Here is a 24,463-nt window from a genome sequence, read left to right as displayed (position 1 = left end):
CAAACCCTGTTCTCCAACAACCAGCCTTGTGAGGCACCTGGATCCTCAAATGCAGCAGGTTCATGAGAGTGCTCCAGAATGTAGGAGTCATAGCAGTTTTACACCTCCCGTAAGTGGATCCAATGGTTACACTTTATGTGGATAATTATGCAAATGAAACACTTCCTATTTGTACAAAAGCATGTCAGATGGAGTTTTATGCAGGAAATTGTGAGATTGAAAGAATCAAAGACAGACTGTTATTTAACGAAGAGACACTCAAAATGAAGTGCAGCATGGAGGAATCTGAGTATTCTGGTGCATGAACTGAAAAGTTTTGCAAGCATGTGCAGCAAGTAATTAAAGAAGCAAATTGAATTTGGCCTTTATTGCCATGGAGTTGGAGTTAAACTTAGGGAAACCTTGTTACAATTATAGGGTGTTGTTGGGGTCTCATCTGGAGTACTGTGTATAATTTATCTGTGTTTAAGAAAGCATAGCCTGGCACTGGAGGCAGTTCAAAAAAGATTCACTAGACAAATTCCTAGGAAGAAGGGGTTGACCTATTAAGAATAGTGAAAGGTTAGCTTTTATTCATTAGAGTTTAGAAGAATGAAGGGTGATCTTATTGAGACAAACATGATTTTGAGGTCGTTAACAGGGGAGATTTTGAGATGAATTCTCCACTAATAGGGGAAATCTTGAACTAGGGATATAGTTACAGAATAAGGGGACATTCATTTAAAACTGAAATGTAAAGGAATTTCTTCTGTCAGAGGGTGAAGAATCTTTGAAATTCTCTACTAAGAGAGTTGTTGAGGCTAGCTCACTGGAAGTATTTAAAGAGGGGATAGATAGATTTTTGAAATATCAGGGAGTTTAGGGCTATGATGGATTCCTGTGGGAGATGAATTGAGGCCTTGTGCAGACAAGCCATGATCATTTAGAATGATCCGGTAGATTTTGAGTGAACATTCCTCAAAATATTCCTGCTGCTATTCCTTAAGTTACAGTCATAAAGCCATATGGCCCATTCAAAGTGACGTTTTGTGTAGTTGAAATAACCTTGTGCCTATAATAAGTCAATAATGTTTACGAATCCCACTGACCAGCTGGAGCTTTGACATGGGGACAAAAATGAACCTGTGTGATCGTGCACCGGCGTTACCAGTTACTGTGCTGATGATTTTTTTGTGGGTAGATGACTGACAGATCCCACACAGGTCATCATTTCTCCCTGGAAGGAGCTAGTCACATAAATGTTCAAAGCCTCTATCACCTTCACAGCTACCAGGAGAAGATAGCCTCCCATTCCTGCAGACCTCAAGTCCTGATCCAGCAAGCAGCAGAGTTCTGTCACGGTGTTCCATAAGGAGCTTTTATTGACGTCCTGCCTCATTTATCCAGGAAAATGAGTTAAGGGTGAACCTTGACCCTCCCATGGCCCCAATCCATTGTGAGGAGCTTTGCAGTTACAATCCCTGCCTGAGCTAAATGCTCCTCAGCCTCGAGGATGGCTTATGCCATCTCTAGGCTTGATGTTGCAGCTGCTCCTCCTGCATCTATCTTTGTCTTCTTAGCAAGACAGCCACTATGACCATCAACCTACCTACAGCTGCATCCATGGCTTTTGCTCATAGGAATCTGTATTGGGAAAATAAGGAGAAGGGTCATGCTGGCACATCCTGCAAATGACAACTGCACACACTCCTTTGCCAAAAAGCAGGTGGCACAGTGGGTCAGTGGTTAGCACTGCTGCCTCATAGCACCAGGGATCCAGGTTCAATTCCACATTTGGGCAACTATCTGTGTGGAGATTTGCACAATCACCCCGTGTCTGCATGAGTCTCCTCCGGGTTCCCAGCTTTCCACCCATAGTTCAAAAATGTGCAGCTTAAGAGGAATGGCCATGCCAAATTGCCCTTATAGTGTTCAGGGATGTGCAGACTAGGTGGGTTTGCCATGGGAAATATGGGGTTGCAGGGATAGGGTAGGGGGTTTGGGTCTGGCTGGGATGCTCTTTGGAAGGTTGGTGTGGACTCAATGGACTAAATGGCCTGTTCCACACTGTAGGGATTCTATGAATAAGAAATACAACATCCTGACAATATATGGAGTTCTCAAGGCTTTTTGGAATAACCACCTATTTGGTCGGGCACCACTACAGAACAGTATGTTGGGATTGTTTCATGTGTTATGAATCTTTTCCAAACCAGCTCCACATTAACCACGAAAGTTACCATTGCATGCAGTAGTCTCCAACATTATACTCACATGCAGGCATTGAGTGGATCCATTCCGTACCTCACAGTGCCCTTGGAGGTATCACAAGTACTGTGCTTGTTGCGGTCACTGTGGGCAATTTGCAAGGGTCAATGACATAGTGGACATTATGTAGTTGATGGCAGGATAGCTCAATACCAGCAACATATGCAAAACCATTTTATTGGCCTGTGAAAGGAAATAGTAATATTCAGCTCAGTAGTAGTCAAAAACACAATTTGCTCCACCTCTGACATGCCTATTCTAGATTTATGTAGTTAATGGGTGTTCTAACAGCTGGCAGCAGAACAAACGTAATATTTATGTTGCCTTTCCCCTCTAAAGAAAACTGGAAATATAAATACAATTCTTTCTCTTCCATGTCATAAACTCTTTTCAACCTCTTCATTCACAGCAGCAGCTCGAGAGAGCAGGAAAAATGTGTTTTGCCCTGGACAGGCTGACATTCCTATGTGCACTTGTCTTTCTATTGTTTTCAATGGAAGAACAATGTTCTGACATGAGGCTCCTCTATGATCAAATCCCCCAAGATATCAAACAGTTCCTGGTCCAATTATTTTTCTTCAATATATAAAGTAAATCTAACCAAAACACTCACTAAATTAACAGCTTGCATTGTTAAAACTGACTGACATAGTTCCACAGAAAAGCCTCACCCATAAATTTCCACTGTCACAAAATCATACTTCATGCCGCAATTACTGCATCAGTCAGTGCAGTAACCAGAATGCCTTTTGATAAGATTGAGAGTGGGTGGCTATGACTGTGTAATAATAAAAATGTTTATTGTCAGCTTTGGCTGGGTAATTTCATTCTAGAGTCATAGTGTCATATATTCAGAAACAGAAATTTCTGGAAAAGGTCACCAGGTCTGGCAGCATCTGTGGAGAGAAATCAGAGTTAATATTTTGGGTCCAATGACCCTTCTTCATAACTGTTCATGTTATACATTCATGTCCCACTTTAGAGACTTAAGCCTTCAAGCTGACACTTAAATACAGTAGTAAAGGATGATAAACTCTTCAAAGTTCTCATTATTTGGATGGGATATTAAATTGTCTGCACTTTCAGGTGAATGTAAATAATATCATAACACTATTGAAGAAGCTCTTTTGATTCCTTTGCCAACATATATCCATCAGTCAACATTGATAATGTTTATTGGACTGTTCATGTGATTTGCAAAACATTTGCGCTTTGGTAGTAGGAACACATGTGCGAGTATTTCTTAAATGATCTGAGGTTGGAAAGTGTTGATGTATTAAGTGTTATTGTCAATAAAGTTAACTAAAAGCTAACATACAGATGCAGCAAGCTATGAGGAAGGCTAGTGGAATGTTAACTTGCATCACAAGAGGATTTGCATGCAGGAGTACTGAAGTCTTGCTTCAGTTGTAAAAGAGCTTGCTTAGATTGCACCTTGAGTTTTGTAGTCATGAAATTTTCATCTCCTTACCTCAAGAAGGATATTATTGCCATGCAGGGAATGCAATGAAGGCTCACCAGACTTGTTCCAGGATAGCCGTACTGTCATATAAAGAGAGATTGGGAAAGCTAGGCATATACTCTCTAGACTTCAAAAGCTTGAGAGGTGATCTAATTGAAAGCTACAAAATACTCAAAGGCATAAACAGAGCAGATGCAGGTACTGGAACGACTATTTAAAAATAAGGGAGATTCTATTTGGAACTGTGATGTGGAGATATTTGAAACAAAAACTGCATTTGCTGGAGAAACTCAGCAAGTCTGGCAGCATCTGTGGGAAAAGAGCAAAATTTACATTTTGGACTCTACATCAGAACTGTTAGCAGCTCAGAAAAGATGGTATTTATGCTGAAGACTGAAGTTGTTGGGAGCAAGGTGTTCGTGTGAGGAGAGATGAGTGGATGGGTGGAGATGGTACACAGAAAGAAGATAAATGAAAGTGGAGGTAATCAAGGAGACAGAAGAAAAGCTGAATAAGTAAAAATAAGATCTAAGAGCAGGAGACAATGGGTGTGCTGTAATCCATATCATGATAATGGGCCTCGAAGTACGTAAGAATAAGTGATTGTGCTAGAAGTGACAACGTCAAAACAGGACCGGGTGTGGGGTGGGTAAAAAAAAGGAAGAATGTAATCAGGCTCTAAAGTTACTGAACTCAGTGTTGAGTCCTATAGGCTGCAGGGTCCCCAGGTGGAAAATGAGATGCTGTTCTCCGAGTTTGAGCTGAGGATTGTTGGAACACTGCAGCAGGCCTGTGACAGAGATGTTGCCTAGGGAACGTGGTGATGAGTTGAAGTAGCATGGAAGCTCTGGGTCATTTTTGTGGACAGAACACAGGCGCTCTGCAAAGTGGTCACCCAGTCTCCGGTTCATTTCCCAATGTAGCAGAGACCATTTTGTGAACAGTGAATACAGTAGCCTAGATTGAATGAAGTACAGATAAATCTGGTAGGTATGCCTGTGGTTTGGGATGGTGAGAAGGGAGGAGGTAAACAAGCAGGTGTTACACCTTCTGTGATTTTTATTTTTCTTAAATCTTGGAATTCTCTATCCAGAGGACTGTTGAAGCTGAATCTTTGTGTATGTCTAAGGTACAGGTAGATAGATTTCTGATTACCAGTCGAGTAACAGGTTGCGGCATAGTGTGGGGAAAAGGTATTGAAGTGTTCAATCATCTATGATCATATTAAATAGAAGAGCAGACTCAACAGGCATCGCTGATAGAGGAAGTAGTTGATTTTTGAAATATTGAGGAGTTGAGTGCTATAAGGAGCCGGCAAGAAATAGGAGCTGCACATCTCCTATGGGGCACATGCAGCATGGTCTTAAAGAAGGGTGGAGCAGAATTGAGGGGACAAATGTCCTAATCCTGCTCCTATTTCTTGTATTCTTATGTTCATCCCAAGGATGTGAACCATGGTATATAAATGTAATATATAAATGTAATTGCAGGAAGTAGATGACAGGGCCATTCATGTAATTCAACTTTCTTCAGAACTGAGGGGAAACAATTATTTAGTGGTAATGGACTAATAATCCAAAATCCCAGGTTAATATTGTAGAGACTTTGGTTCAAATCCAATTTAGGAAGCTGGAAGAATTTAAATTCAATTAATACATACAGAATTCTCACAAAACTGTCACTACTATTATAAGAACCGACATGATTCACTAGTGTCTTTTTGTGAGGGAGATCTGCTATTTTTATCTGGTCTGGCCTGCATATGATGAAGAGCTCATTCCTGATGAAGAGTTTATGCTCGAAACGTCAACTCTGCTGCTCTTCGGATGCTGCCTGACCAGCTGTACTTTTCCAGCACCACACTTTTTGACGACATATGATTCCAGACCCTCAGCAATGTAGTTGACTTTTAATGGCCTCTATAATGGCCTAGCAAGCACTTAATTCAAGGGTGATTAAGGATACAAAAACAGACGTTGCTGGAAAAGCTCAGCAGGTCTGGCAGCATCTGTGAAGAGAGATCAGAGTGAGAAAGGGTCACTGGACCCAAAACGTTAACTCTGATCTCTCTTCACAGATGCTGCCAGACCTGCTGAGCTTTTCCAGTAATTTCTGATTTAGATTTACAGCATCCACAGTTCTTTCAGTGATTAAGGGTAGATGAAGATGCTGGTCTTATTAGCAACAGCCACATCCCATTAAATTGTTTTTTGAAAAACCTAAAGATGAGTAGATTGGAAGGAAATTAACTTGAGAAAAGGAAGTAACAGATGTTCCAATTACCAATTCATTGTTAATGGGTAGAATCAGCTTCTATACACATAACTGAGGAGCAGGAACTTGTTAAATGGTGTGAATGATCACTTCAGTGAGATAATGAAAAGATGTTAGAAAATCCAAAAAATACATGTATACAGGTGTTAAAGTGAAAGTACAAGGAAAGCATACTTAAAAATCACAACACCAGATTATAGTCCAACAGATTTAATTGGAAGCACACTAGCTTTCAGAGCACCACTTCTCCCCAGTCCAACAGTGGCATCTCCAAATCAAGGAAAGCATGAGCTCCTGCCACCTCACACACCTGCCACATAACCCACTAATTTCCCCCACCCCACCATTCTGCCCATCTATTCACCCATTAACCAGCATTCACAGGGACATGTAAACTTACTTTACCGTAGATTGTTCCATATAAAGGGGTTGTCCAGTGTTCCCTGCAATACTGTTCTACCTTTCTAGAAGACCAGCAAAAAACATGGAGCAGGATCAGGACATAGAAAGATTTGACCAGAGTTGAAATCCGATGATGATTGCTACTTCATGAAAGGCCCAGATCATTTATTCTTACATTAGGAGTCAAAACAATTCTTTTCTTCAATAGCTGTTCTTGAGATTTTCTTGAAAGCTACTTTTTGAATTATGGGTGCTACATTTTGCTTTTCATTCTGACTAATCAAATTTTCCCAGATTCGTGAAATTTTTCATTAGAAAATACTGAAAGGTTATTGTAGAAATGAAGGTTCATGGTATGGGGGTTACATTATGGCATGGATAAAAGATTGGCTAGCAAACAGGAAACAGTAAACAGATATAATTGGGTAATTTCTGGTTGGCATGGCTGTATTGCGTGGTGTGTCAAAAGGATTAGTGCTGGGGCCTCAACATTTTATAATTTATATTAATGATTTGGATGAAGGGACTGAAGGGATGTTCAATGACTGTTGACTAGACTATTGCTTGGAGAGGGAGTGTTGTTTTATACAAATAGGCTGGAAAGGTTAGGCTTGAATCCAATGGTGTTTAGAAGAGTCAGGTGACTTGATTCAAACATATAAGAATCTGAGGGGTCTTGACAGGGTCTGTGTGGAGACGAAGTTTCCTTGTGTGGGAGAATCTAGAACTAGGATCAGTTATTTTCTAAACTAAGGGGTTGCTGGTTTAATATAGAAATGTGCGTTTCTTTCCTACAGAAGGTCATGAGTCTTTGGAAATCTCTTCCTCAAAAATGTTATTGAATTAAGAGTCTTAAATATTGTTAAGGTTGAGGTAGATAGAATTTTGATTAGCAAGGCAGAAAAGGTTATCAGAGGGAGATAGAAATGTGAAATATGCAGATCTGCCCTACTTGTTATGAAGAAAATTTTGCCAATATCTTAACTACTCAAGCCTAGATGCGTTACTAAATTTGCTAACATGAAAGCAGCAGCAAAAGAAGGTGAAGTATTGCATTGCGAATGATGACGATGGAAACAAAAACTGAAAAACAAAAGTGATTAGAAATGTTTACAAATGAGATAACCCAAAGTTACAAAGTCTTCACATTGTTTGAAATAAACTCACCATCACAACCACATCTGGTCTTGTGTTGATTTTAGATTTGCACATTAGTGAACACAGAATTGTTGTTACTGATTATTACATCAGATTCTGAGTGGTAGAAATAGTTATGGTTACTTAAATGAAAGCAATCTTCCCAAACTTTGGTCAGATTTTTACTTTGACGTTTCTCAAATGGTGAGAAGTGACAATGGATCTCCATTCCACAACAATTAGTTTGATAAGTTTGTGAATTACCTGGACATCACTCATCAAAAAATCCCTGTTTATCAAGAAGTAATGGAGAGGTTGAGAGAATTATACATATCTTTAACAAAGTAACTTGTACAACTACAGGTGAGAGAAAGTTTTGGAAGCAGAAGAAATATCATTTTCTTTGCAATTATTCAGCAAGCACAATTCTTCACTCAGCTGTTTGAAAATCTCCAGCTACAATCATCTTGGCACATTCAACTTATGCATCTGTTCCTGGGCAGTACTTTGCAACAAAAGCTAACCTGTTTTTTCAAATGGACACAATATGACACAATAAAACGGAGAAGTCACTTTACTATCCTTGTAGATTCAGCCAATGTTGGAAACTGACACCTTATTTCAAGAAGAAGTCACATGAGACACTTCTCAATTACAGTTAGCATTTCCAAATGTAAGCAGAAACTAATTTCAATGGCTTGCCTGGCTGTATGAATTACTGCACTATGTCACCAAAAACCTGACAGAATGACAGTCATCCAACCTAATGGCTGAGATAAGCATAAAGTTGATTACCTTAACTAAACCACAATATGCCCAAGAGAGAGACCCAATATACAAGAATGATTTGACAATTTGGGATGGCAGTCTTTCTTCAGTTTTGAATGAGTAAGCAAACATTGCATGTTGAGATACACTTATACGAGTGTATAAGTGAGCAACCATGGCATGTTGACATCTCAGGAAAATCATCTGGAAACAAAAATAGAAACATATGGAGGTATCCAGGATTGTTGTACTGAACCAGGTTAACAAAAGCCTCAATCTGCAGTAGCACGAAAGTGAAACAAAAGAATTTGCACTCTCTCTCAGGATCTGTTCTATTCAGTCTATCACAGCTACTGAAGCTGACTTCAGGTTTTCAACCTCTACACTTCAGAGAAAATCTTGCAAGCCAGCCCTGCAGTGATAACAGAAACAGACCTTATTTCCACATTCATACATGGCATTTTCCCTTACTTACCTTAAATCTTTGCATTAGCATTTTAACGAAGAACTTTTTAAATCACCTTTTAATAACTTACTTTTCATCAAATGTTGTGTAGTAAAGGTACTTTTATCTTGTTTAAACCATGCTGCTGGTTACTTTTCAATTGAAACACTCAGAAACTAAACACTCTGAAGACTGGCCTGGTGTATGCGAATACAATCAAGAACCAAAGGATTAAATGGAAACAAGTACAGCGTAATCCATGAAATTCAGACCATGAAAGCCAAGAGATAAAGTGCTTGTGAAATGTGATGGCGTATTGGAAAGCACAAAACTTTTTATGATGTTCAGGCATTTGTTGTGGCCAACATAAAAGGATTAATGGTCACTGACAAGCCTGTTTTGCAAATCATCCCATGAATTATAAAAACATGCAGGTCAATAGACTTAAGATGCAAATTCATGGTGGACAAATTGCATGGTAGACAGGCTGATGGTGGCAAATTGGTCAAATCCTGCTTCTATGTTCCCAGTAGAACAAATTCACTTAACTATTGAGCCATTGACAAATAGCTGTGAACTTTTACATTAAATCGTTCAGACGTTTCCTTGGCACCAGGGGCAGTTCTACTACATTTAATATGCAGATTGGTGGTGCTTCCCTACATTCTGAGTATTAACAGTCAAATTTCAGAATTAAAAAAAATCTGTTAAGTCAATTGCTCTGTGAACTTTAGGTGAAGCTCTAACTTTGTTCAAATGAGACTTCTTTGAATCTTATACAGTATAAGGGGAACACAAAATCCAAGTCCAATTCAGAATTACAGAATCTTACCATTCAGGAGGGCCATCGAACCTATTCAGTCTGCACCAGCTCTCTGGGCATTTTAGGTTACTGCCAAACTCCCACCTTTTCCCCATAACTCTGCACTTTATTTACATTTGGATAACAATACTCTTGAGTATGGCAATTGAAACTGCCTCCACCACACTTCCAGACAGTGACTTCCAAGCCTCTGAGTGAAAACGTTCATTCCCTCACCTCACATTTGCTTCTTTCAACACACTTAATTTAACTTTTATAATATGGGATACACTCAGAAGAGCTGTTCAATTGGCATTTGTGAATTCTGTCGAGGAAAATTGGGTGAAATTTTGGTCAACAAATGGCGTTCCCACACACATACATTAGGAATATATCAACACAGGGTATGCTTGCAACAACCCAAGAAAAAGCAATGTTGAATGACGAATCCCTGACTCCTAACATTTTCTCTCTTTTGTTCAAGTGCTGGGCAAAAGGACGGCAAGGCGCTTGCGCACTCTGCCCAGAGTCGGAGAGGGAGGAGAGACGGCAATGCTCCTGCGCACTCGACCATTCCTGGCGCAGTCCATTTGCTGTGATCCCGGGGAGGAGAGTGGATTGGGAATCGGGATCGGTATTGAGAGAAGAGAAGGAAGGGGTAAAGGAGGGAATTGAGACTGCTCGGCGTCGGGTGCAGGAAAAGGAGATAGTGGAAGAAGGGACGGGCGATATATATATATATATATAGTCGGTGGAGCGGAGGAGCGGGACGGGAGAGGCCGGAGGTGAGTGTTGGCGGTTGCGGGCTGCCGGCTCCGTCGCTGCGGTGGCGGCCTCTCGGTGTCAGGGCCTGCCCCCCCCCCCAGGGGAGGGGGGGTACACGATGGCGCAGGGCCCGGGGATCAATGGAGAAGCGGTGGGCAGCAACTGTCACTGAGCAAACCTGGAGCCACCTCGCTTCTCCGCTTTCCAGTAACCGTTCAGGTGCGGAGCAGAGCAAAAAGGAGCATCCTCAGGGGATAAAAAGACAAAAGCAACACACCACCTCCAAAAAGTACAACTTCCTTCACATGTACCACTTCCTTTTTTTTGCCCGACGAAACGGAGCTCTAAAATTATTTATTGGGCTGCGATTTCCAATTTTTTGATGCATCAAACACTACCCACTTTAAATTCCAGATTGCAGCTTTGGTAGAAAGTAAGGTACCAATATTTCCATTTTTGAACCCACCGTAACCTCTAACCACATGCATACTCTATTTTCCTCTTTTTTAAATTTTTAATTTCCTTTTCTCTGTCCTTTATTTTCTCTTGGTGAGATACAGCTAATTTCACAAGTGCCTGTGTAAACTCGCCTGAGTTTGTGTTTGGATGTTGATAGTTGGCAAGATATCACATTGGTCACTGTCATTCTCAACGTAGCTCAGTGCAGTCTTCATCCAGCATCTACAAACCAGTAGTAGCATTTCTCTGTCTCCCAAAGTGTTTTACATGGGCAGAACAGACACTAAGACAAGAAGTAGATTTTATGGAGAGATTTAAAGAAGAGTGATTGAGAGGTTTGCAGGGGGAATTTGAAAGCAGTATTTAGACAGGTGAGGTAATTACTATTACTATTGATAGTGGAATGAAGTCAATGGGGAAAGTGTTCAAACAGCCTGAAATTCTTGGAGCACTGTAGAATTAGAGGAAGTTACTGAGGTTGGGGAGGGGAATGATTCTGAAGTGATCAGAACATAATCAGAATTTAAAATTCTGAACCGTCTGTCAATAAGCATTGAGATGATGGGAAATTAGAATTTAATGCAAGTATGGATATGATCAATAGCTAGAGTTTATGGTAAGACGTAGAATGTTAACAGGATATGAGAATGTTGGAATAATTGATCATGCAGGTAATAAAGCCATGGATAAGTATTTCAAGCTGTGGGCTGAGGCAGGAGTTACAGAGGTAAATGTAAAATGGCCTTGATGGTGAAGAGGTTATCACTTGGGGTTAAATAGGACACCGATCACGATACTGGTTCAGCATCAGATACTTGCTGGAGAGGGGGAAGTTCAGTTGGTAATGAGGGAAGGGAGTTAGTAGAGGGGTCCAAAGCAATGCCCTTGGTCTTCTCATTGCTCGCAAATTCCTCCATTTAAGCAATGATTCCCTATTTGCCTTTCCCAATATAGCTTGGAATAAATTCCATAAAGACTGGATATTCAGCCTGTGTAGTTCTGGTCTGTGTAGCTGTTTGCTTAAGCACAGACTTGTGTGGTCATTCCTCTTTTGTATTCTCAGCCAGTGAAACAACTAAATTAGCGGCTTTGTGTGCTGAATCTTGAGAGAGACATAAGATTTTGTAGACATCTGACAGTTAAATGCTTTGTGTGTAGGTAGTTCCTCAAACTACTTATAAAAGATTTTACATTTCAGGAATTGAAAACTCTTGCAGTCTAGGAGTGCTGATATCTTAGGAGTTTCTTTTTACTCATAGCCTGAGGAGGTTCCGTGAGTGTACATGCCTTAAGGATTTAATTTTAAAATTGAAGATATTGAAGCAATGCAGTTTTATGGAGAGGTTTGCTATCTTGATTTCTATTAAAAGCATCATCAGATGTTTGGTCAAATAACACTCAAAAATATCAAAGCTTCATTTTGAGGTTATAGATTTGTATGGCATGCCATTATTTTCTATCTTAATTCTATTTCATGAAGCTATCTGAGTGTTAACGCAAAACATATAGTCAAAATAACAACAACTCATTAATGCGTAGTTTTAAAACTGGGATCGTTTGGAATAAAATCTTAAATTTCTAAAAATTGCTTTATTTTACTTAATCTAATAGGGATTGTAACATAATACTATTTGCTGATCCAAAGGCTTGTAGGCACATTATGAAAATGATGCATTATATTTCAATTGCATTGTCCCAGATTTAGTATAATAATAATAATATTGAAAGTAACAGCTTCTGGTGTGTGTGTGTGTGTGTGTGTGTGTGTAGTTAAATACAAGAATCTCAAAATTGCTGCCCGTGACACAATGCTTCTCTGCAGAACACATGAGTTCCCAGGTTGTAACCAAGTAATAATCACTAATTTAACAAAATCATTTTTTTTTGTGCTGTTAGTTTCACTATAAAATGTTATACCTTTTTGAATGAGGTGTAACATGGTTTTCAATAGTTTACTTCATAACTACTGCTGAGCAGCTTGGCCCTGTATTGAGGAATGTTAAATTTTAAAAAAGTATATTGAATGGTTAAAGTTGATCTTCTATTTTGATCAGATGTTTCTAGGCCAGTCATTTATTTTGAAGTCTAAAATGTTATTTAAGAGTAAAAATATGTAGTATATTCTCGAGTTTGCTGTCTGTGAGAATGTTAGTCTACTTGGTGCTTACTCTGTTTGATGACATAATTGTTGTTGGACACCTAGAAGTCCCCTTGGCTTGGCACCAGAATCAAACTGGTGACAGGAAACAATAAATTCATGCCATAGATTTTACTAGATCGTTGTGGGCAGTTTTTATTGAAATTTGCAGTGAATGCAAATGCTTTTCAACTGATTGTAAAAGTTACAACGTTGTTATCTGTACAAAGTTTTAAGTGAATATACTCAGTGATTGTTATCTACTGACTTGTTGTCCATGGATCTGCATACTTGAGATATCAGTCTCAGACTTCACCTTTTATTTTTCCTGTTTGTCTTGTCTAATATACCTTAAAAATTGATTATGGTCCTTTGTGGTACATATGAATAGTATCTGCATTTCTTTCGGTATCCAGCGGAAATCTGTACGACTACATTTCATAGATAAGGAAGGATGAGTATTAATAATCTGTAGGAATAATTATGTCTAAGTCAGACGAAGACCATAATTGCCATATCCTAATTGTTTGCCTTGTAATGTCCATTAGTAATATAATAAAAATTACATCATGATGACAAAATATTATTCATTTTTAAATTAGAAGTTTTGATTTAGCTGAAGCATTGGCTGAATTTCAAATGTCTGTATCCTCAGCTTTGGTTCAAGATACTTCTTAAATTTCTCTTTTTGGATTGTGAGCCTAACTTGAACCATCACAGACTTTGTCAAGATTTGTCATGGCTTGATATATACTGTTTCCTAAAGCTGAACAAGAGTGAGCACCTATTTTTAAAAAAATGCCCCATTTACAACAATAACTAAGAGTGAAAGAATACATGTATTAGTTTCTGTTTGTCATCCTACATGTTTTGAGTCAAAAATAATTCCAAATGTTGAAGGGTGCCAGATGTTCCTTCTGATTTTGTTTTTCTGAATTGCAGTTGAAAGGAAAATTCAGCAGTCTTTTTAGGAAGAAACTTGATTTGGACCATTAGGAATCAATAAGCATTGCCACCTGTTCTTAGTGGTACTGTGGCTCCTTTAATAACTGAAACATGGAGATGTCTTTTTGTACACCTGTATGTAGCAGCACTTGTCATGTTTGACATTTTGATGTGGATGCTGCTGAGTCTGTTCAGTTTCTCCAGCGATTTCTGTCTTTGTTTGTTACAATTTTTTCAAGTTTCCTGTCATCTGCAAACTTTGAAATTGTCCTCTGCACTTTGATATTGGATGTTTTTCATTCCTTTTGGCTTTGTTTCATTTATTTCTGCTTTTTAATTCCAATTTTGTAAACAAATGGGGAACGAAGATGGTGACTTTGTACACTTTTTACTGTATTCATGTATTCCTATATTTCAGTGCACATGACAATCAAATCTACTTCTAACTATGTCTTGAATTAAGACATTATGTATTAGAACATATTAATCATTTCATTCTTGTGCTGAAACATTAACATGAGAGAGTTCCACTTCACTGCTTGTCTAGGGATTATTGTGAAGCCAGATAAGCCTGGTGTTTTGATAGTATTTTCCTGTGCTGCACAGAAAAATCCAGAGCCAATAATGGGAATTTTATCAACAGCAAGGCAAAATTAGAAATAAATTCAAAATTATTGTTTAACCTTGTTTTTCATTAAATCTATTTATATTTTTTGTGTTTTAGAGGACTTCAGAGGTAATAGCTTAGAGGCAGTGTCACTAGTGTGGTCTGAACATAGGTTCAAATCATGGTAGATACTGGAATTCAAATTCAATTTTAAAAATCTGAAATTTGAAAGAAAGCTTATCTATTGACAACCATGTAGCCATTTTTCATTTTGTAAAAACCCATCTGGTTCAGTCATGCCCTTTCAGGAAGGAAATCTGCCATCTTTACCCAAACTAACCTAGACGTAACTCCTGCCCCACAGCAATGATTGAATCTTAATTGATCTTTGCATAATTCGGGCTGGGCAATAAATACTGGCCTAGCCAGTGACACTCGCATCCCATGAATGGATAAAAGAAAATGTGCAATATGCAGCAAAGAAATTATGCCCCATTGATTTAGTTATCATGATAACCTATGGAAAAACCAGCATTCAGTGACTGTTTATATTCATCACGAACAATCACTTCTACATTCTTGGAATTAAAACAAACATTGAGTATTTAATGTAGATATCAAAACGTGAGTTTTTCATTTTTGATTATTACAGTATATTGTGAAATATTCAAAGTGAGATATTGTAGCAGTGGAAAGTTTCCATGCAGAAGTAAAGATAACTGTGAGGGAAGTACTGTGTTCCAGAAGGTAAAACTTTGGGGCTTAATTCTTTTAAAATGGCGAGTAGGTACAAAAAATTGTGTTAATCACCATGTACATTTTGATGAATCTTGCATTGAAGAACCATTTTTTAGTTATGGTGAATGTAACTACAGTAGAAAATTAAAAATTTAATGATCGTTGACCTAGTTGCAGGATTTATTAGTCAATAGATGTGAAAAAAAACTTCTGGGTTTATGTGAATTTAACTCAAATATTCAATTTTAGTGATTGCTCAGCATTACATTTACCTTTTAATTCTGTTGGAAATTAAATTTGAGTTTTGAGATAGTGTGCCAACATTAATGTCTACCTATATGTTATAGCTGCAGTTCAGTTAACTACGTGTTGATTATAATAGTTACCTTTCAGTGCATTTTGTTATTAAGCAGTAGACTGCAAGTTTATTACGTGATTTCCCTATTGAGCATAGTCCAAATTAGTAAGGAGCTATCGATGTAAGATGCCAAATGGAGCTAGTACAGATCAGTAAGGAACACCTATAAATAAGCTATGGTCGCTTGCAGCTTCTTGTGATTGATCACACCTCCACTGGAAAATATGTGGGAGCTGGTTGACTGTTTGCTTTTCCATAATTTTGTTGAAATGTTTAACCAGTCATTGTGAAATACTAACTGAAGTAATGAAGTATCAACCATAGTTGTCTTTAACTCTTTATTTAAATAAAAGTACGCTAAACTGCTCAGGAAAAGCAAAATTATTTTATTAATGTGATTTTATTTTACTAACATTGGCTCTGCATTGGCTGTATCCCTATAATTTTAATATACTTTTTTAAAAAAAGGAATTTAATCTAATTTGAATCTTAATGGCACATAAGGTTGCAATAGAAATATTTTTGTGTGGTCAGTCAATGTAGGCAGTTCAGAAACATTGCATTTTTCTTTTTATGGTAGGTGAGAGGGATAAACCAAGCAACTATAGGATAGTCAGTCTAAGGTTGATGTGAGGAGATTTTTAAAGATAACAATCTGAAACAATCTGCATGTGGCGAAGTATTGATTAAATAACAAAGGGAAACTTGGCATGGATATATTCAAAAGGCAAATCATGCTTGATTAATTTAATTGAGTGCTTTGAAGTAACATCAAGAGTTGAAAATTTTGTCTCTGGACTGACATTTGACAGAGCACTACATTATAGGTTTCTTAGCAAAGTGAGCACCCATAGGACTATATGTATACTGTTCTTTAACTAATTTATATACATCCTGCCAGAAAGTAGAGTGTGCTGGTGAATTATTGCTTTTCAGATTGTAGAGATTTATGGAGTGTTTGCCAGAGGTTGTCATTAGGTGACTAATTAACAGACTTGCCTTATGTTTATCGGGCATTATTTCAAAATGGGCAGATGAAACAGCACTTGAAAATTCATTGATATCAATAAGATTTAAATATGAACAAGGAACAGGAGTAGGCCACTTGGAACCTGCTTTACCATTCAATAAGGTCTTGTTTGATCTGGTTTTAACCTCTGCTCTAAATCCCTGCATAATCTCCAAATACCTTTCATCCCCTTGGTAATCAAGAGTCAGTCTGCCCTACCTTAAAAAATATTTAAAGATTCTGCATCCACTGCCTTTTGAGGAAGGGAATTGCAAAGGCACTTGACCCTCTGAGAGAATAAAGTATATTTCATCTCAGTTTTAAATGGGCTACCCCTTATTTTCAAAAACGAGCCCCTGTTCTGAATTTTCCCGTAAGAGGAAACATCCATTCCATATCCTGAGAATCTTCTTTGTTTTAATTAAGTTATCTCTGACTACAGGCATAGACTTTCTTACGTTTCCTCGTAAGATAATTTTGCTCATTCCAAATTTAGTCTGCAAGTTGGTAGAAAGAATCAGACAAGGCAACATGAACTAAATGTAGAATTAAACTAAGTAACCAAGGAGCAAAATGAGGAGTGGGAAAATATACAATAATTAATGCTAGGGAAACTAATGGGGCTAAAGACTGAGAGGTTCCCTGGACCTGATGAGATGCATCCTTGGGTATTAAAAGAACTAGCTTCTTTACAAACCAGAATCAGCGTGACTTAATGAAGAGGATAACATGCCTGGCAAATTTCCTAGAAGGCTTTGAGGAACTAACAAACAGGGTAGGTAAAGGGGCAGCAGTGGATGTAACATATTTGTATTTTCAGAAGGCAATAAATAAGGTATCACGCATTAGTCTACTTAATAGGTAAAAGCCCTTGGGGTTTGTTATAGTACACTAGCATTGATAGAGGATAGGCTACCTACTAGAACGCAGAGTTGGGAAAAGGAGGGCATTTTCAGAATGGCAGCCTGTAATTGGTGGAGTGCCACTGGGATCAGTACTGGTGAAATAATTGTTTAGAATGTACATTAGTGACTGTGAGTGCACTATAACTAAGTTTGTGGATGGCACAAAAATAAGTCGGAAGGTAAATGATAAACATGTAACAGAGACTGTAGGGATATGTAGACAAGTAAAGCAAAAACTTGGTAGATAGAATATTTGGGAAAATGTGAGGCTATGTACTTTGGCAGGAAGAAAGGATGAGCTGATTATTACTTAAGTAGAGAAAGACTGCAGAAAGTTACAGAATAGAAGGATTTAGGAGTCCTCATGCATAAATCACAAAAAGCTGGTATTCAATTTCAACAAGTAAAATGTAATGTTGGCTTCTGTTTCAATGGAAGTGAAGTGTAAAAGTAGTGAGGTTTTGCTAAAACTATACAAGACACTACTGAGACCACAGCTGAAATGCTGTGAACAGTTCGTGCGCCTTATCTAAGGTAAGATATATTGGCATTGAAGGCTGTCTGTAGAAGATTTACTAGACTAATAGCAATATGTAGGGACTGTCTTGTGAGCACAGATTGAGTAGTGTGGGTCTGTAGTCGTTGGAATTTAGAAGAATATGAGCTGACCTCATGAAACTTTAAAAATTGTTAGGGGATTTGATAGAGTTGATGTGGAAAGGTCGTTCCCTTTGGAGAGTCTATGACCAGAGGGTAAAGTCTTAATCAGGACAGAGATAAGGAGGAGTTCATTCTTTTGAGGGTAGTGAATCCATGAAATTCTTTTTCAGAGGGCTGTAGAAGCTGCTTTGTAAAGTATATTCAAGGCTGAAAAAGACAGACCCTTGATCAGATTCATTGGCGACCTTTAAGCGGCATTTGGATAGGTACATGGATGGGTGCTTAATCTAGGATAGAAGTTCGGCACAACATCGTGGGCCGAAGGGCCTGTTCTGTGCTGTATTGTTCTATGTTCTATGTTCTATGTTGATCAGTAATGGAATTTGTTATAGGGAAAAGGCAGGAAAGTGCAGCCATGATCTTACTGAATGTCGGAATAGACCCAAAGGGCAGAATGGTTTACTTCTGCTCCTATGTCTTATAGTCTCAGGTTGGAATAGAAGTGATGGAGGCAGAGGAACCTGACTTAATGCAACCTTACACAGGAGCATTTTTGAGATGTCTTATTTATTTCTTAACTGAGGATTCCCTCCCACCATGATTCACAGAACACTTGACTATGCCTGCCATATTTCGTGCACTGCTGCAACCACCCCTTCCCAGAATCATGGTAACTGTTTCTCCATGAGGCTGAGGGGTGACCTTAGAGTTATAGAGATGTACAGCATGGAAACAGATCCTTCGGTCCAACCTGTCCATGCCGACCAGATATCCCAACCCAATCTAGTCCCACCTGCCAGCACCTGGCCCATATCCCTTCAAATCCTTCCTATTCATATACCCATCCAAATGCCTCTTAAATGTTGCAATTGTACCAGCCTCCACCACATCCTCTGGCCGCTCATTCCATACACGTACCACCCTCTGCATGAAACAGTTGCCCCTTAGGTCTCTTTTATATCTTTCCCCTCTCATCCTAAACCTATGCCCTCTAGTTCTGGATCCCCGACCCTAGGGAAAAGACTTTGTCTATTTATCCTATCCATGCCCTTCATAATTTTGTAAACCTCTATAAGGTCACCCCTCAGCCTCTGACGCTCCAGGGGAAACAGCCCCAGCCTGTTCAGCCTCTCCCTGTAGCTTAAATCCTCCAACCCTGGCAACATCCTTGTAAATCTTTTCTGAACCCTTTCAAGTTTCACAACGTCTTTCCGATAGGAAGGAGACCAGAATTGCAAGCAATATTCCAACAGTGGCCTAACCAATGCCCTGTACAGTTGCAGCATGACCTCCCAATTCCTGTACTCAATACTCTGACCAATAAAGAAAAGCATACCACATGTCGCATTCACTATCCTATCTACCTGTGACTCCTCTTTCAAGGAGCTTTGAACCTGCACGCCAAGGTCTCTTTATTTAGCAACACTCCCTAGGACCTTACCATTATGTGTATAAGTCCTGCTAAGGTTTGCTTTCCTAAAATTTATCTGAATTAAACCCCATCTGCCACTTCTCAGCCCATTGGCCCATCTGGTCCAGATCCTGTTGTAATCTGAGGTAACCCTCTTCGCTGTCTTATAGAGGTTTACAAAATTATGAGGGGTGTTGATAGGATAAATAGACAAAGGCTTTTCCCTGGGGTGGGGGAGTCCAGAACTAGAGGGCATAGGTTTTAGGTGAGCGGGAAAAGATATAAAAGGGACCTAAGTGGTGAAGGCTGGTACAATTGCAACATTTAAGAGGCATTTGGATGGGTATTTGAATAGGAAGGGTTTGGAGGGATATGGCATGTGTGCTGGCAGGTGGGACTAGATTGGGTTGGGATATCTGGTCGGCATGGACAGGTTGGACCGAAGGGTCTGTTTTCATGCCGTACATCTCTATGACTTTATGTGGACTCCCCAGTCTATTTCTTGGTTACCCTAGCACCTTGTCCCCTATTCATGGTAACTTTCCAAGCAAATGCAGAACGTGTAACAGCTACCCTTTAATCAGCTCTCTCCTCACCATCCAAGGTCCCAAACACTCCTCCGCCTGGTGAAGCCATTAAGTGTACTACTTTCAGTTCAGTCTAGTGTAATGATTGCTTTGTGTTGTTTCTCCCTCGTGAAAAGATTGGATGGCTGCTATGTGGAACTCCTCCATTCAGTATATAAACGTCATCCCAAGCTCTTAATGACTCGTTATGCTAATTCTTTATCTTTCTCTCAAGGTAACATCTCTGTCCATGCCTGTTATCCCGTGATTCTGTGTAACCTTGAGCAATAACAGCTCATCTTTTGATTAGTCACTTTCTAATCTTTTGGAATCAACACTGAATTTAATTTTTTTTAGACCTAAACCTCCTTTTTGCTTTCAGACTGCAGTGCATTTGCTCTCACTATATCTTTTGTTTCTTTATTTACTTGCACATCCCTTCACTATTCCCTTTAGCCCTGTAAGATTGACTCTTCTGTCAATCAGTCTCTCATGTCTTCCAGTTTATCAAAGCTTTTCCTTTGTCTTTGTCCCACCACCCTTGTTCAAAATTAATTATGTCTCTATCTTATTCCAGTCCCCTATTTAAAGGTTGTAATCCTGAAATTTTGGCTCACACTGAGTGCTTCCTGACCCGCTGCGTATTTCCAGCATTTGTATTATTGTGCTTTTTGATTTGTGTTGCAACAAAATTTTTGAGTAAATGTTTTGGATCTGGTAGGTACCACAAGGTCAGAAGCAGTTACAGTAGTAACACAAGAAAAAGGATAAAACAAGGCTGTTCTGAAAGAGTACACTGCTGGGATTAAGTGGATAGCTGCACTGTAGTCGGTATGAGCATGATGGCCTGAATGACCTCAGTCTATGCTGTATCATTTTATAATTCTAATCATCTATCCTATGCACAGACAGACAATTATTTATTCTTTAATTTGATGGCTGTTCTATTATTTCTTTGTTATTGGGTAGAAATGTTTCAATAAGTATCTAAATCTAACCACTGCATCTGGTTACTCAGTTGGCTGGACAGCTTGTTTTTGGTGCAGAATAATGCCAGCAGTGTGGGTTCAATTCTCACGCTGGCAAAGGTCACTATGAGGTCGCAGGGTCTCAGCCTTGCTTGAAGTGCAGTAACCGTCCAGCTAAATCAGTTGTCTCTTTCTAATGGGCGAACAACCTGAGAGTCCTCTGGGCTAAGGCAACTTTAATTTATTCAAGACCTATCAATTGGTATGGTCATGTGTTTCAGAGTATTTTAATGTGAAATAGCTTAGGGATTTGGTTCAACATCCACATAACTTCTAGACTGTTAGTCAGCCAGTGGACAGATGTCAATATTCTAAACATGCAATTTTGTTTGAACAGGGAATTATAAATCAACACAAAATGAATGATCGTGATGCAGGTTATTCTGATATTTGTTAAAAATTCTCCAATTTTCCCATACCTTAGAAAGCACTATTATTTAATTAACTCTTTGACAGATGTCACATTTATTATTAAAGTATATTCATTTTATAAATTATTTTGAAGACCCATTTGACATTCTATTCTGCAAACATAAAATTAGTTTTCTGGACTGGAGAGGTCATTCATCAGAAATAGTAACTTGTCCTAATTAAAGACCCAGTTATACTTCATTAAGCAAGTTATTTTTTAGGTCAAATTTCTGTCGCATCAAATTTTCTCTAAGATTTCTATCTGTAAAGACTGCACCAATGCATCCTGTGGAGGAGCATCAAATCACTGACAATTAGTTGTAGTGTTCCATGGACAGATGACAGAAGTTGCTGTTAGTTTAACAAAATAATATACGGGAACGTTAATGATTTCATTGTCATTAGTCCTGCAAAATCCAGGCCCTTTGTATTTTATTGCAAATGAGTCTTCCAAAATCAGTTTTGAACTGCAAGTGATTACACTGCGCTTGTACTGAAGCTGTGTTTGTTTATAATCTATTGTATTTGTTATAATCTTATATCTGTTATATATTTGTATCTACTGAAATTCTTTGATTCTCTTGATTTGAGCATGGCTTGCCATGGTTTAATGTTGTTGATAGAACTGTACATATAATTTAGGGTTGTAGATGTATGTTTTCTTTGTATGACCTTAGATTGAAATAACTGGTTAACTTTGCCTTATGTTGTTCTTAACTTTAATTAAATTTCTCATTGAGGAGGATGGAGGAAGAGAGAAATTTAATGGCAAAATTATTTTATTCTATTTGGGTAATGGCAGTTGTTCTCGCAACCAGTTGTTTTAAAAAGATAGCAGGTAGTAGCAGTTCCCATAAGAAATGGAAGGAAAAATTCTGCATTTGTTTCTTAATGTTATGTTTGTTATTGATTGAGAATAGCTCTTTCAAAATCTAAATGTTAATGGTATTGACTAATGCTGCTAGATATCATTCTCTTGTTTGTATTGGTTGTTAGCAGTTTTGCATTTGGGTATGGTTACTGGAAATCCGATAGTAAAACGGAAAGCACAGGAAATACTCAGGCCTGGTAGTATTTGTGGAGAGAGACGGAGTTGAGGTTTCCGGTCTATGACTTCTCAAAAATAAAGCTTAACAGACAATTTCTGAAAACATAAACATACCTAATAAAAGTGAATTAAATGATGTACAATAACGAAACGTTATCTTAATAATAAGATTATAAGTAAGTTCTAATCAAAACTGGAATACAGTGTGCAATTTTGGTCTCCGTATCTGAGGAAGGATGATTTAGTAATTGATGGAGTTCAATGAAGGTTAACCAGACTGATTCCTAGAATAGCAGGACTGATGTGTGAAGAAACTATAAGGGCTGTATTCACTGGTGTTTAGAAGAATGAGGGGAATCTCCGAAACCTATACAATTCTAACAGGATTGGGCGGCACGGTGGCACAGTGGTTAGCACTGCTGCCTCGCAGCGCCGGAGACCCGGGTTCAATTCCCGCCTCAGGCGACTGACTGTGTGGAGTTTGCACGTTCTCCCCGTGTCTGCGTGGGTTTCCTCCGGGTGCTCCGGTTTCCTCCCACAGTCCAAAGATGTGCAGGTCAGGTGAATTGGCCATGCTAAATTGCCCGTAGTGTTAGATAAGGGGTAGATGTAGATGTAGGGGTATGGGTGGGTTACGCTTCGGCGGGGCGGTGTGGACTTGTTGGGCCGGAGGGCCCGTTTCCACATTGTAAGTAATCTAATTCAAAACAGTAATGCCATTTGTTCAAAATTAGTTGATGTCAGATGATTTTTAATGGCATGCAGTGTCATTAAATGAAATATATTATTGAAATATAAATGAAACAATTGAATTTGTAGTCAACTCAGTATTAAATTCATGCCACGTTTAAAATTGACCTCAATTCCTTGGCTAGGATGGGGAAAAAAAACAAAAGGTCTACTCCTGAATTGGGCTAACACGGGTGAAATAAATGTAGTTGGAAAGATTTTTAGTTAAAGAATTTACACCAGTTCAGAATATGGTGTGAAATTCTTCATCTTTTTAATAGAAATGCTTAATTCTCTTTCTGTCTTGTTCATTTCTGAAAACTCATTGAACAGTTCATGTGGTATACTCCTGAATCCATCTTGAATTGAAAATGCTGTCACTGTTGACTAAGGGAAGTGATGTGAATATTTGATTTGTTCTATTTCTGTCATAGCTCCCTGTCTGGAAAAAAAATCATTGAATTATGTGCAATGCATTAGAAAGCTGCAACATAACAGCAATAGTGAAGGAGAAAATTGACTTTCCAATTGCAGTTTGTGGTTAACATTTGAAGTGACAAATTCATATTTAGCATGGCGACTATGTGTGAATATATCTTGAAAATATAGGTTTCAGACTTGAGACTTAATTTGGAAAATAATTTTAATGTTTCCAACTAATTCATTTCTTTATACTGAGTATACTTCGGCTATTAAAACCTGATCCAGTTAATTCCCTGAAGTGTGTTTTAGTAGATAGCGCCGTAATGATTGCCTCCTATACATTTGTTCATTTGTTGAAGTTTATTTTTTTAAAATTCATATAATTTTTGTGTAAAATTTCCCAGTGGTTCTGGAAATAGCTTGCAGCTTTTGGCTTGTTTGCTGACCAGCCCATGTTTTCCTATATTTTAATGCACAGGAAACTGTGGGCTGATGAGCACACTGGAAAATCTTAGCCACAAAATCCAGTGAGCAGGTCTTTTTTGGTATTTTCAAGATTTAAGAATGTGTAATAATTCCCAAGAAATGTGAATTTTTCTCAGCAAGAACAAATTCAATTTGACAAATGAGATAGGAATTTCTCATAGGTAAAATATACATTCATAACACCATAAGATACAAAAGTAGAGGTATCATTGGCTCATTGAGTTTGTTTCACCATTCAGTG

General features: G+C 38.5%; 1 protein-coding gene across 1 annotated transcript in view; it reads left to right on the top strand.

Annotated features, from left to right (window-relative positions):
* The first annotated feature begins 10,122 nt into the window (after positions 1–10,122).
* The window catches only part of nck2a (NCK adaptor protein 2a), an 87,003-nt gene continuing 72,662 nt past the window's right edge, over positions 10,123–24,463 (top strand). The window contains exon 1 of the mRNA XM_072577569.1: positions 10,123–10,322. The gene's annotated coding sequence lies outside the window, so the exon portion shown is untranslated. The remainder of the gene's footprint in view (positions 10,323–24,463) is intronic.

The sequence above is a fragment of the Chiloscyllium punctatum genome, chromosome 9 (assembly GCF_047496795.1).
Source record: "Chiloscyllium punctatum isolate Juve2018m chromosome 9, sChiPun1.3, whole genome shotgun sequence".
Lineage (NCBI taxonomy): Eukaryota > Metazoa > Chordata > Chondrichthyes > Orectolobiformes > Hemiscylliidae > Chiloscyllium > Chiloscyllium punctatum.
Note: the sequence above shows the minus strand (reverse complement) of the source record. Positions and strands in the feature narration are given on the sequence as shown.